The sequence below is a fragment of the Haliotis rubra genome, unplaced genomic scaffold, assembly GCF_003918875.1.
Source record: "Haliotis rubra isolate DU_JTF1 unplaced genomic scaffold, ASM391887v1 Scf457, whole genome shotgun sequence".
In the NCBI taxonomy this organism is placed as follows: domain Eukaryota; kingdom Metazoa; phylum Mollusca; class Gastropoda; order Lepetellida; family Haliotidae; genus Haliotis; species Haliotis rubra.
The window spans coordinates 685,145-700,167 of NW_025767143.1; the positions used below are offsets into that span (position 1 = coordinate 685,145).

The 15,023-nt window shown below is 44.6% G+C and overlaps 1 protein-coding gene across 2 annotated transcripts in view; it reads right to left on the bottom strand.

The window, feature by feature from the left end:
- Positions 1 to 14,060, bottom strand: part of LOC124290105 — a 138,013-nt gene extending 123,953 nt beyond the window's left edge. Inside the window, exon 1 of one of the 2 annotated variants that reach the window (XM_046726791.1) lies at positions 13,791 to 14,060. The gene's annotated coding sequence lies outside the window, so the exon portion shown is untranslated. The remainder of the gene's footprint in view (positions 1 to 13,790) is intronic. The other variant, XM_046726792.1, reaches the window with a different exon arrangement.
- Between the last annotated feature and the right edge of the window lie 963 nt (positions 14,061 to 15,023).

Sequence of the window (15,023 nt, forward strand, 5' to 3'; positions counted from 1 at the left end):
CTGTCAGTTTGTATGTGCACCACCATGTCTGTTTGTATGTGCACCACCAAGTCTGTTTGTATGTGCACCACCAAGTCTATCTGTATGTGCACCACCAAGTCTGTTTGTATGTGCACCACCAAGTCTGTTTGTATGTGCACCACCAAGTCTGTTTGTATGTGCACCATCAAGTCTGTTTGTATGTGCACCACCATGTCTGTCTGTATGTGCACCACCAAGTCTATATGTGCACAACCAAGTCTGTCTGTATGTGCACCACCAAGTCTGTTTATATGTGCACCACCAAGTCTGTTTGTTTGTATGTGCACCACCAAGTCTGTTTGTATGTGCACCACCAAGTCTGTCTGTTTGTGCACCACCAAGTCTGTCTGTATATGTGCACCACCAAGTCTGTCTGTTTGTGCACCACCAAGTCTGTTTGTATGCACCACCAAGTCTCTCTCTGTGTGCACCACCAAGTCTGTTTGTATGTGCACCACCAAGTATGTCTGCATGTGCACCACCAAGTCTATATGTGCACCACCAAGTCTGTCTGTATGTGCACCACCAATTCTGTCTGTATGTGCACCACCATGTCTGTCTGTATGTGCACCACCAAGTCTGTCTGTATGTGCACCACCAAGTCTGTCTGTTTGTGCACCACCAAGTCTGTCTGTATGTGCACCACCAAGTCTGTCTGTATGTGCACCACCAAGTCTGTCTGTTTGTGCACCACCAAGTCTGTTTATATGTGCACCACCAAGTCTGTCTGTTTGTATGTGCACCACCATGTCTGTTTGTATGTGCACCACCAAGTCTGTTTGTATGTGCACCACCAAGTCTATCTGTATGTGCACCACCAAGTCTGTTTGTATGTGCACCACCAAGTCTGTTTGTATGTGCACCACCAAGTCTGTCTGTATCGCGCACCACCAAGTCTGTCTGTGGCGCACCACCAAGTCTGTCTGTATGCACCACCAAGTCTGTCTGTATGTGCACCACCAAGTCTGTCTCTATGTGCACCACCAAGTCTGTCTGTATGTGCACCACCATGTTTGTTTGTATGTGCACCACCATGTCTGTTTGTATGTGCACCACCAAGTCTGTTTGTATGTGCAACCACCAAGTCTGTTTGTATGTGCACCACCAAGTCTGTCTGTATGTACCACCACCATGTTTGTCTGTATGTGCACCACCAAGTCTGTCTGTATGTGCACCACCAAGTCTGTCTGTATGTGCACCACCAAGTCTGTCTGTATGTGCACCACCATGTCTGTCTGTATGTGCACCACCAAGTCTGTCTGTATGTGCACCACCATGTCTCTGTCTGTATGTGCACCACCAAGTCTGTCTGTATGTGCACCACCAAGTCTGTCTGTATGTGCACCACCAAGTCTGTCTGTATGTGCACCACGAAGTTCTGTCTGTATGTGCACCACCATGTCTGTCTGTATGTGCACCACCAAGTCTGTCTGTATGTGCACCACCAAGTCTGTCTGTTTGTGCACCACCAAGTCTGTTCATATGTGCACCACCAAGTCTGTCAGTTTGTATGTGCACCACCATGTCTGTTTGTATGTGCACCACCAAGTCTGTTTGTATGTGCACCACCAAGTCTATCTGTATGTGCACCACCAAGTCTGTTTGTATGTGCACCACCAAGTCTGTTTGTATGTGCACCACCAAGTCTGTTTGTATGTGCACCATCAAGTCTGTTTGTATGTGCACCACCATGTCTGTCTGTATGTGCACCACCAAGTCTATATCTGCACAACCAAGTCTGTCTGTATGTGCACCACCAAGTCTGTTTATATGTGCACCACCAAGTCTGTTTGTTTGTATGTGCACCACCAAGTCTGTTTGTATGTGCACCACCAAGTCTGTCTGTTTGTGCACCACCAAGTCTGTCTGTTTGTGCACCACCAAGTCTGTCTGTTTGTGCACCACCAAGTCTGTTTGTATGTGCACCACCAAGTCTCTCTGTATGTGCACCACCAAGTCTGTTTGTATGTGCACCACCAAGTATGTCTGCATGTGCACCACCAAGTCTATATGTGCACCACCAAGTCTGTCTGTATGTGCACCACCAATTCTGTCTGTATGTGCACCACCATGTCTGTCTGTATGTGCACCACCAAGTCTGTCTGTATGTGCACCACCAAGTCTGTCTGTTTGTGCACCACCAAGTCTGTCTGTATGTGCACCACCAAGTCTGTCTGTATGTGCACCACCAAGTCTGTCTGTTTGTGCACCACCAAGTCTGTTTATATGTGCACCACCAAGTCTGTCTGTTTGTATGTGCACCACCATGTCTGTTTGTATGTGCACCACCAAGTCTGTTTGTATGTGCACCACCAAGTCTATCTGTATGTGCACCACCAAGTCTGTTTGTATGTGCACCACCAAGTCTGTTTGTATGTGCACCACCAAGTCTGTCTGTATGCGCACCACCAAGTCTGTCTGTATGTGCACCACCAAGTCTGTCTGTATGTGCACCACCAAGTCTGTCTCTATGTGCACCACCAAGTCTGTCTGTATGTGCACCACCATGTCTGTTTTATGTGCACCACCATGTCTGTTTGTATGTGCACCACCAAGTCTGTTTGTATGTGCACCACCAAGTCTGTTTGTATGTGCACCACCAAGTCTGTCTGTATGTGCACCACCATGTCTGTCTGTATGTGCACCACCAAGTCTGTCTGTATGTGCACCACCAAGTCTGTTTGTATGTGCACCACCAAGTCAGTCTGTGCACCACCAAGTCTGTCTGTATGTGCACCACCAAGTCTGTTTGTATGTGCACCACCAAGTCTGTCTGTATGTGCACCACCAAGTCTGTCTGTATGTGCACCACCAAGTCTGTCTGTATGTGCACCACCAAGTCTGTCTGTTTGTGCACCACCAAGTCTGTTTATATGTGCACCACCAAGTCTGTCTGTTTGTATGTGCACCACCATGTCTGTTTGTTTGTGCACCACCAAGTCTGTTTGTATGTGCACCACCAAAGTCTGTCTGTATGTGCACCACCAAGTCTGTTTGTATGTGCACCACCAAGTCTGTCTGTATCTGCACCACCAAGTCTGTCTGTATGTGCACCACCAAGTCTGTCTGTATGTGCACCACCAAGTCTGTCTGTTTGTGCACCACCAAGTCTGTTTATATGTGCACCACCAAGTCTGTCTGTTTGTATGTGCACCACCATGTCTGTTTGTTTGTGCACCACCAAGTCTGTTTGTATGTGCACCACCAAGTCTGTCTGTTTGTGCACCACTGTTTGTAAGTCTGTCTGTATGTGCACCACCAAGTCTGTCTGTATGTGCACCACCAAGTCTGTCTGTATGTGCACCACCAAGTCTGTTTGTATGTGCACCACCAAGTCTGTTTGTATGTGCACCACCAAGTCTGTCTGTATGTGCACCACCAAGTCTGTCTGTATGTGCACCACCAAGTCTGTCTGTATGTGCACCACCAAGTCTGTCTGTATGTGCACCACTGTCTGTCTGTATGTGCCACCATGTCTGTCTGTATGTGCACCACCAAGTCTGTCTGTATGTGCACCACCAAGTCTGTCTGTATGTGCACCACCAAGTCTGTTTGTATGTGCACCACCAAGTCTGTTTGTATGTGCACCACCAAGTCTGTCTATCTGTATGTGCACCGTAAGTCTGTTTGTATGTGCACCACCAAGTCTGTTTGTATGTGCACCACCAAGTCTGTTTATATGTGCACCACCAAGTCTGTCTGTATGTGCACCACCAAGTCTGTCTGTTTGTGCACCACCAAGTCTGTTTGTATGTGCACCACCAAGTCTGTCTATGTATCTGTTTGTATGTGCCACCAAGTCTGTATCGCACCTAAGTCTGTCTGTATGTGCACCACCAAGTCTGTCTGTATGTGCACCACCAAGTCTGTCTATATGTGCACCACCAAGTCTGTTTGTATGTGCACCACCATGTCTGTCTGTATGTGCACCACCAAGTCTATATGTGCACCACCAAGTCTGTCTATATGTGCACCACCAAGTCTGTCTGTATGTGCACCACCAAGTCTGTTTGTATGTGCACCACCAAGTCTGTCTGCATGTGCACCACCAAGTCTGTCTGCATGTGCACCACCAAGTCTCTCTGTATGTGCACCACCAAGTCTGTTTGTATGTGCACCACCAAGTATGTCTGCATGTGCACCACCAAGTCTATATGTGCACCACCAAGTCTGTCTGTATGTGCACCACCAATTCTGTCTGTATGTGCACCACCATGTCTGTCTGTATGTGCACCACCAAGTCTGTCTGTATGTGCACCACCAAGTCTGTCTGTTTGTGCACCACCAAGTCTGTCTGTATGTGCACCACCAAGTCTGTCTGTATGTGCACCACCAAGTCTGTCTGTTTGTGCACCACCAAGTCTGTTTATATGTGCACCACCAAGTCTGTCTGTTTGTATGTGCACCACCATGTCTGTTTGTATGTGCACCACCAAGTCTGTTTGTATGTGCACCACCAAGTCTATCTGTATGTGCACCACCAAGTCTGTTTGTATGTGCACCACCAAGTCTGTTTGTATGTGCACCACCAAGTCTGTCTGTATGCGCACCACCAAGTCTGTCTGTATGTGCACCACCAAGTCTGTCTGTATGTGCACCACCAAGTCTGTCTCTATGTGCACCACCAAGTCTGTCTGTATGTGCACCACCATGTCTGTTTTATGTGCACCACCATGTCTGTTTGTATGTGCACCACCAAGTCTGTTTGTATGTGCACCACCAAGTCTGTTTGTATGTGCACCACCAAGTCTGTCTGTATGTGCACCACCATGTCTGTCTGTATGTGCACCACCAAGTCTGTCTGTATGTGCACCACCAAGTCTGTTTGTATGTGCACCACCAAAGTCAGTCTGTGCACCACCAAGTCTGTCTGTATGTGCACCACCAAGTCTGTTTGTATGTGCACCACCAAGTCTGTCTGTATGTGCACCACCAAGTCTGTCTGTATGTGCACCACCAAGTCTGTCTGTATGTGCACCACCAAGTCTGTCTGTTTGTGCACCACCAAGTCTGTTTATATGTGCACCACCAAGTCTGTCTGTTTGTATGTGCACCACCATGTCTGTTTGTTTGTGCACCACCAAGTCTGTTTGTATGTGCACCACCAAGTCTGTCTGTATGTGCACCACCAAGTCTGTTTGTATGTGCACCACCAAGTCTGTCTGTATCTGCACCACCAAGTCTGTCTGTATGTGCACCACCAAGTCTGTCTGTATGTGCACCACCAAGTCTGTCTGTTTGTGCACCACCAAGTCTGTTTATATGTGCACCACCAAGTCTGTCTGTTTGTATGTGCACCACCATGTCTGTTTGTTTGTGCACCACCAAGTCTGTTTGTATGTGCACCACCAAGTCTGTCTGTTTGTGCACCACCAAGTCTGTCTGTATGTGCACCACCAAGTCTGTCTGTTTGTGCACCACCAAGTCTGTTTGTATGTGCACCACCAAGTCTGTTTGTATGTGCACCACCAAGTCTGTTTGTATGTGCACCACCAAGTCTGTCTGTATGTGCACCACCAAGTCTATATGTGCACCACCAAGTCTGTCTGTATGTGCACCACCAAGTCTGTCTGTATGTGCACCACCATGTCTGTCTGTATGTGCACCACCAAGTCTGTCTGTATGTGCACCACCAAGTCTGTCTGTTTGTGCACCACCAAGTCTGTTTATATGTGCACCACCAAGTCTGTCTGTTTATATGTGCACCACCATGTCTGTTTGTATGTGCACCACCAAGTCTGTTTGTATGTGCACCACCAAGTCTATCTGTATGTGCACCACCAAGTCTGTTTGTATGTGCACCACCAAGTCTGTTTGTATGTGCACCACCAAGTCTGTTTGTATGTGCACCACCATGTCTGTCTGTATGTGCACCACCAAGTCTGTCTGTTTGTGCACCACCAAGTCTGTTTATATGTGCACCACCAAGTCTGTCTGTTTGTATGTACACCACCAAGTCTGTTTGTATGTGCACCACCAAGTCTGTCTGTATGCGCACCACCAAGTCTGTCTGTATGTGCACCACCAAGTCTGTCTGTATGTGCACCACCAAGTCTGTCTCTATGTGCACCACCAAGTCTGTTTGTATGTGCACCACCATGTCTGTCTGTATGTGCACCACCAAGTCTATATGTGCACCACCAAGTCTGTCTATATGTGCACCACCAAGTCTGTCTGTATGTGCACCACCAAGTCTGTTTGTATGTGCACCACCAAGTCTGTCTGCATGTGCACCACCAAGTCTGTCTGTATGTGCACCACCAAGTCTGTCTGTATGTGCACCACCAAGTCTGTCTGTTTGTGCACCACCAAGTCTGTTTATATGTGCACCACCAAGTCTGTCTGTTTGTATGTGCACCACCATGTGTGTTTGTTTGTGCACCACCAAGTCTGTTTGTAAGTGCACCACCAAGTCTGTCTGTTTGTGCACCACCAAGTCTGTCTGTATGTGCACCACCAAGTCTGTCTGTTTGTGCACCACCAAGTCTGTTTGTATGTGCACCACCAAGTCTGTTTGTATGTGCACCACCAAGTCTGTTTGTATGTGCACCACCAAGTCTGTCTGTATGTGCACCACCAAGTCTGTCTGTATGTGCACCACCATGTCTGTCTGTATGTGCACCACCAAGTCTGTCTGTATGTGCACCACCAAGTCTGTTTGTATGTGCACCACCAAGTCTATCTGTATGTGCACCACCAAAGTCTGTTTGTATGTGCACCACCAAGTCTGTTTGTATGTGCACCACCAAGTCTGTTTGTATGTGCACCACCATGTCTGTCTGTATGTGCACCACCAAGTCTATATGTGCACCACCAAGTCTGTCTGTATGTGCACCACCAAGTCTGTTTGTATGTGCACCACCAAATCTGTCTGTATGTGCACCACCATTTCTGTCTGTATGTGCACCACCATGTCTGTTTGTATGTGCACCACCAAGTCTGTCTGTATGTGCACCACCAAGTCTGTCTGTATGTGCACCACCAAGTCTGTTTATATGTGCACCACCAAGTCTGTCTGTATGTGCACCACCAAGTCTGTTTGTATGTGCACCACCAAGTCTGTCTGTTTGTGCACCACCAAGTCTGTTTGTATGTGCACCACCAAGTCTGTCTGTATGCGCACCACCAAGTCTGTCTGTATGTGCACCACCAAGTCTGTCTGTATGTGCACCACCAAGTCTGTCTCTATGTGCACCACCAAGTCTGTCTGTATGTGCACCACCATGTCTGTTTGTATGTGCACCACCAAGTCTGTTTGTATGTGCACCACCAAGTCTGTTTGTATGTGCACCACCAAGTCTGTTTGTATGTGCACCACCAAGTTTGTCTGTATGTGCACCACCAAGTCTGTCTGTTTGTATGTGCACCACCATGTCTGTTTGTATGTGCACCATCAAGTCTGTCTGTATGTGCACCACCAAGTCTGTTTGTATGTGCACCACCAAGTCTGTCTGTATGTGCACCACCAAGTCTGTCTGTATGTGCACCACCAAGTCTGTTTTGTATGTGCACCACCAAGTCTGTCTGTATGTGCACCACCAAGTCTGTCTGTATGTGCACCACCAAGTCTGTTTGTATGTGCACCACCAAGTCTGTCTATATGTGCACCACCAAGTCTGTTTGTATGTGCACCACCAAGTCTGTTTGTATGTGCACCACCAAGTCTGTCTGTATGTGCACCACCAAGTCTGTTTATATGTGCACCACCAAGTCTGTTTGTATGTGCACCACCAAGTCTGTTTGTATGTGCACCACCAAGTTTGTCTGTATGTGCACCACCAAGTCTATCTGTATGTGCACCACCAAGTCTGTCTGTATGTGCACCACCAAGTCTGTTTGTATGTGCACCACCAAGTCTGTCTGTATGTGCACCACCAAGTCTGTTTGTATGTGCACCACCAAGTCTGTCTGTATGTGCACCACCAAGTCTGTCTGTTTGTATGTGCACCACCATGTGTGTTTGTTTGTGCACCACCAAGTCTGTTTGTAAGTGCACCACCAAGTCTGTCTGTTTGTGCACCACCAAGTCTGTCTGTATGTGCACCACCAAGTCTGTCTGTTTGTGCACCACCAAGTCTGTTTGTATGTGCACCACCAAGTCTGTTTGTATGTGCACCACCAAGTCTGTTTGTATGTGCACCACCAAGTCTGTCTGTATGTGCACCACCAAGTCTGTCTGTATGTGCACCACCATGTCTGTCTGTATGTGCACCACCAAGTCTGTCTGTATGTGCACCACCAAGTCTGTTTGTATGTGCACCACCAAGTCTATCTGTATGTGCACCACCAAGTCTGTTTGTATGTGCACCACCAAGTCTGTTTGTATGTGCACCACCAAGTCTGTTTGTATGTGCACCACCAAGTCTGTCTGTATGTGCACCACCAAGTCTGTTTGTATGTGCACCACCAAGTCTGTCTGTTTGTGCACCACCAAGTCTGTTTGTATGTGCACCACCAAGTCTGTCTGTATGCGCACCACCAAGTCTGTCTGTATGTGCACCACCAAGTCTGTCTGTATGTGCACCACCAAGTCTGTCTGTATGTGCACCACCAAGTCTGTCTGTATGTGCACCACCATGTCTGTTTGTATGTGCACCACCAAGTCTGTTTGTATGTGCACCACCAAGTCTGTTTGTATGTGCACCACCAAGTCTGTTTGTATGTGCACCACCAAGTTTGTCTGTATGTGCACCACCAAGTCTGTCTGTTTGTATGTGCACCACCATGTCTGTTTGTATGTGCACCATCAAGTCTGTCTGTATGTGCACCACCAAGTCTGTTTGTATGTGCACCACCAAGTCTGTCTGTATGTGCACCACCAAGTCTGTCTGTATGTGCACCACCAAGTCTGTTTGTATGTGCACCACCAAGTCTGTCTATATGTGCACCACCAAGTCTGTTTGTATGTGCACCACCAAGTCTGTTTGTATGTGCACCACCAAGTCTGTCTGTATGTGCACCACCAAGTCTGTCTGTACAAGGTCAGGTATGTAGGTGTCACAGAAAGTGAATAGGTCCTATGGGAATTTCTCCCAGCAGAAAGAGTGGAAGACTTCCACGTCAGAAAAACAATGAAAGGAAAAGTGAAATGGAAGCAAAATACCGAAGGATAAGACTCCTGATCTAAATGTTCCTGAATCTCTGAGTATAAGATAGTAAGACATATTTCTAAGTCCCACTTTATCATGACACGTGTTAATTTATATGGGTACCCAAAAAGTTATGTGAATTGTTATGGAAAAGTCGCGGAGGACATGCCCGCGCCTATGAGAACTGATGTATATGAAGCGGAGAGACCGCATTTGTGAGAATTGATGAATATGAAGCAGAGGGACATGCCTGCACTATGAGAATTGATGTGTATAAAGCGGAGATATAAGCTGCCTATGGCCATAGAGCATTTTAGCGGAGAGAGACCGCACCAGTGAGACTTGATGAATTTGTAGCGGAGAGAGACCGCACCAGTGAGACTTGATGAATTTGTAGCGGAGAGAGACCGCCTTTATATGAAGCAGAGGGACTGCATTAGTGAACGGAAAAGCTCAAAAGAGTCTAGAGATGACTGACACTCTCTAGTGTGGGGTAGATAGGCATCTACCTCAGGTTGCTGAAATATGAGGACAGTCGAAAGACTAACGATGAATTCATTCGGGACGAAGGACGGAGTGTCGATCTGTCTCGTAGCCTGGGTGAAGACCTATAAATCGGTCGTGGAGTGTAAGCGGAGGCCAATTACATCAATGGGAGACAAATTTTTTTTCCTGGTGAGAGGCGTTTTATGAGTACAAGACGTACAATCTATTTGGATAGACCAAAGTAAGAGATTAACATAGGAATGACTACCTATGACTGGGACTGAACAGAGTAAGTGATTGAAATAGTTTAACAAGGCCTTTAATATGAAATATTTGACTAACCCACGAGTACTGCATGTTATTTTCTCATGAACAGAGACTGTATGAGCAATGCGCAGTGTTCTTCAGTCTATTTGATGTGGTAAACATCCCTTGTGGGAGAGTGATATGTTGTATGGTACATTGGTGACGACCAATTGGGATTGTTGGATATTCCTTCTCTAGGAAGAGATATTGACTCCTTATGATAAGGAGCAGGAACAGAGTATTTGAATTACTCGATTGTTGACATTCTACAGGACCTTTCAGCTCACACTTCAGGTGATGATGACACTACTGACGAGGTGGAACTCAATACCACTGACGACATGCGTTTTAGATATCTATGAGTTTCTTTGGGGTACTACCTTTAGTCATCATAAGGGAGAGATCTTGACGTATGAACAGACACAGTATCATACAGTGGTAATAAAATAGACTTCCAAAGGATAGAAATACTCAAATACTACACAGCTTCTAAGGTACAGACATTACACTACTACTATGTCTCTACGATGTTACCAGTAACGTCCAATGACAGAAACACTCAACTTTGTCATGTAAAGTCATTTGAAAGAGTGTCTTTAAGAGCCATAAAGTTAGTAAAAGAGAATAAGATAATTTACATATACCCAACTGACTCTATCTTAATGAATAGCTGGACTCTGATTGGGGACATGCAATGGATATCAAGAACTTCATATCTCATATATGGGTGCTTATTTGTACTCATAATTTTATTCATTTCTGTTTCCACTGATACATGGAAGTGAACAATATCCAATACTTATTCACGAGTTAGGTAGTCTTTCTGCTCCACCACCTTGCTAAACAGTAACACAAACAAGATATAAAGTTAAATTCACCTTCAGTTCTTTCAAGACAGGAGAACTTTGTGATGACTTTCAAGTTTCATTTTAAAAGCTGATGTGACTTTGAATAATCTAATTCATTTTACAAACTTATGTGAACTCAGACGTACTAGTGTCCTCATGTATAAATGATTCCATATTGTATTCTGATGTTGCATGCTTTGTACACTTATAATCTGGATGTATGGTGTTGTAAAACTATCATGATTTGTAAAGAAAAAAACAGAAGAAAATGTTCAAGAATCCAAACCTTCGATATTTGATTTGATTTGTAACACCTATACTGTTTGCATCTATTATATTCAATCAGCAATTGTTAAAAATGTTATTCGATATAACATGACTGTTACACTTCTCAGATAGGTACAACCTAAGACAGATGCTATCTGAGACATTCACCTGTATTTCAATTTTGTGTTCTCTGGTCCTCAGATACATAGTTATTCAATTATCTCTTTGATATTGTAATTTTTTTGGTATGATTGATGTATAATTGTTATGGATAACTTATTTGTGTGTAGGTCTGAGCTTAAGTCATTCACCAGTCGCATGGGACATGCTCTACAACAGGAGGGGCATGTATAACCAGGATATTTAGGATTGAAAACTTTGGTAAATATTTAAGGAAAATTTGAAGTTCAGTTAAGAAGTGTCATTGTGCTTGGAAAGTGCATTGACCAGAGTAACCAGATTCATATCGATTCATTTCCCTTGCATACAACAAATCTAATAAGGGAGATGAGTGGAACAGTGGATCGGGTGACTCATATACCATTTAGGTAGTTACTAGTAATTAAGATACTAAGAATCAGAAAAGGGACACACGTAATGATTCATTAACCATCCTCTGGCGCCTGACAGTCGGAAGTTTTATTCGGTTGAATGCTTCACGAATGATTTAAGCTCACTAATAAGGTACATTTATGATGGAAGAAATTGATGGTACCGATTAAGTCTTGGAGGAGAGAAAATGATTATAGTTAGTGGTGCAGCTGGAATATGAGTCAGTTGAAAAGGGACTAATGAAAGTAACTTATTAGTCAGATGGGTTATGAGTCATTTTTATATGGGGTAGGACTGATTTACAGGGGGAGGAGCCAGAAAATTGTGAAGAGAATCAAAACTGAGCTGACTGGGAGAGAGCAGGAGAGCTTGGCCCCACCGTTGACTTGAGAGGTTTTCTCTGTATATTGAGAGAATGGCTGAGATGTAATTGTAATTTTAGGAGTTGGGCAAGAAACCAACAAGTTCTTCCATGAAGTTGTGAATCTGTGTTGCATGTAAACTAAGAAAGCTAGGAAGTATCTGAGGACCTTTGTGAAAGAATTCATTCCAAAATAAATGGACTTGAACAACATACCGGACTTATCCTTGACTATCCATCTTAGCTACATCATCCCCAGAACCAGAGTGGTAAGACGGATTGCCTAGGGTGGAAGGGTAAAACACCCCGAAACCCCAGGTAACACAACCACCAAGTCTGTTTATATGTGCACCACCAAGTCTGTTTGTATGTGCACCACCAAGTCTGTTTGTATGTGCACCACCAAGTCTGTCTGTATGTGCACCACCAAGTCTATCTGTATGTGCACCACCAAGTCTGTCTGTATGTGCACCACCAAGTCTGTTTGTATGTGCACCACCAAGTCTGTCTGTATGTGCACCACCAAGTCTGTTTGTATGTGCACCACCAAGTCTGTCTGTATGTGCACCACCAAGTCTGTTTGTATGTGCACCACCAAGTCTGTCTGTATGTGCACCACCAAGTCTGTCTGTACGTCCACCACCAAATACGAACATAAGATAATATCTTCTTCTACATTATATAGAAACAATTAAACATTATAAATAGCGACAACTGACTGTTCTACGAGGCTGTGCATGTTTCCTGCTCTCGGTGTATGTAGAACTAGATTCACTCTCGCTAGGAAACTGGTGACTTCAGGAAGTGGGATAGTCGCTGCAGTGCTTGTTCTAGCTTACGTGGCCATATTAACTGACCGTCCCCGGTGAGACCCCAGGGGCGGATACAAACTTTGGAGAAAGAGGAGGTGGTGTGTGTGTGTGGATGGGTGTGTGTGCGTGCGTGCGTGCGTGCGTGTGTGAAAGAGGTTTGGAGGGTGTGTGTGCATGGTCCATTTTCACCCGTTTTTACGAGAGTTTCCACCATTATTTGATAACCGCTGCATCCCCCTCTCAATCGGGGATTGTCTGTTACGCAAATAGTAAATCTAGTTTAGAAGTGACTAGGTGAGGTGGAGTCATGGCGGCCGAGACATGTTGGTTGCTGCTAAAAGATAATAGTTGCAGATCCATTACAAAGTTACCTTTACGAGTTCAATATAAATTTTCGAAAATTTTGTTTTGTCGCATTTAGAAGCATAACGTTACATACCATGTATAAACTTATGTAAATATGTATACATCAATAGATACATGAGGCTGTACTAATGTAAATATGTATACATCAATAGATACATGGCTGTACTAATGTAAATACACGAGGCTATGGTTTTAATGGTGAATACATTAGTGTTTACAACATGCATGCTAAATATTATAAGTTTTATAATATAAACAAGCCACTGAATTTAGGCTTAAAGTCGCCACCTGCAGATAATGGAACCTAGGTCTCAGAAGAAACAGTCCAACCACTAAGGAGAGAGAGAGAGAGAGAGAGAGAGAGAGAGAGAGAGAGAGAGAGAGAGAGAGAGAGAGAGAGAGAGAGAGAGAGAGAGAGAGAGAGAGAGAGAGAGAGAGAGAGAGAGAGAGAGAGAGAGAGAGAGAGAGAGAGGAAAAAATCATACATACAGACGGAGAGACACACACGCGGGCACACATCTCTGGATGTGTCAGCCGGACATACTTGGTATCTGACAAGTCATGCAGTATCAGCTCAACAGTCACTGTTACACCGATCACATCACACAACGCCATCAGACCCCAGCGCTAGGTGGAGAGAAATCAATCCTAGTTAGGATGTGAATGGCAGCACGACACTTACCTATGTCAGCGTGAACTATCAGCTCCGTTTTGAATTTCGGCCACCATCTTGCTTCACACCGACTGTTTAATCCCGCCCTGCCTCCCCCTGCCTGAATCCTTCCGTTCCTGTGTGCATGCTTCGAGTTCAGGCTAAATACGCTAATCTGCAGTGGACATTCAGGCAAACTAAAGCTTCAACTAGCACAATACTTACAGTACGATGTGACCAGATTGTTCAACGCCTGTCTACATCATTATAAATACTGCCACCAGTTGGAATGGCCGCAATTGCGTCGCCGTTTAACCCTGATACTATAAATAGACTGTACGATGCGTTGGTGCTATTTGTAATCTGACAATGACAACATGTGTTGTTTTAGTGTGTAACTCCATGTAATAATTTCACAAAACCAGTAGCATACCTGCCATTAGGCACTTTAGGCACGTGCCTACACTTAATATTTTCGACAATTCACCACATCAGCATCAAGCGAAAGATCCTTCAGTGCAATGAGGAGGACCATGACGAACCTCGGTACAGCATGGGTGATGTCCGTATGTCATCACATTGACACATGTCCACAGAGACATGCCAGTAAACTCACACCAGGTCTTTGAGCAATTTGCTGCTGGGAAGCCGTGGCCCATGGATTTCCTTTAAGACTGTACATAACGCGCTGACAGCAGTAAAGTTTACTCCCCAGAATACAGACTTTCTTTTGTTATTGATTCACATAATTGTCTTTGTTCAAATTATGTTTATGTATAAAGTAATCAGAAGCCAGCACTTAATATGTTCACAACACTGGTACATAACATTTTACGGCCAAATAGAATAATGACTTTTGCTGAAAGGGCTATTTTGTCATTGCTTAAATATGTCATAAAATATTTGTTAGAATACTAAATTGTCAAATTTCGGTTCAATTTCGTTAACTTCCCTATGAAAATATATTTTTATGAAAAGTTTGAAATACACATTTTTAGGAAAATATGTCAGGAAATGCTATCTAGATCAACCATTTTACCAACCAAACACCCAGTAGAATGGGTGTTATCTTTCAGTACTGCAGGTGTTATCTTTTAGTACATGTGCTGTTATCTTTCAGTACATGTGCTGTTATCTTTCAGTACAGGTGCTGATATCTTTCAGTACAGGTGCTGATATCTTTCAGTACAGGCGCTGTTATCTTTTAGTACATGTGCTGTTATCTTTCAGTACGGGTGCTGTTATCTTTCAGTACGGGTGCTG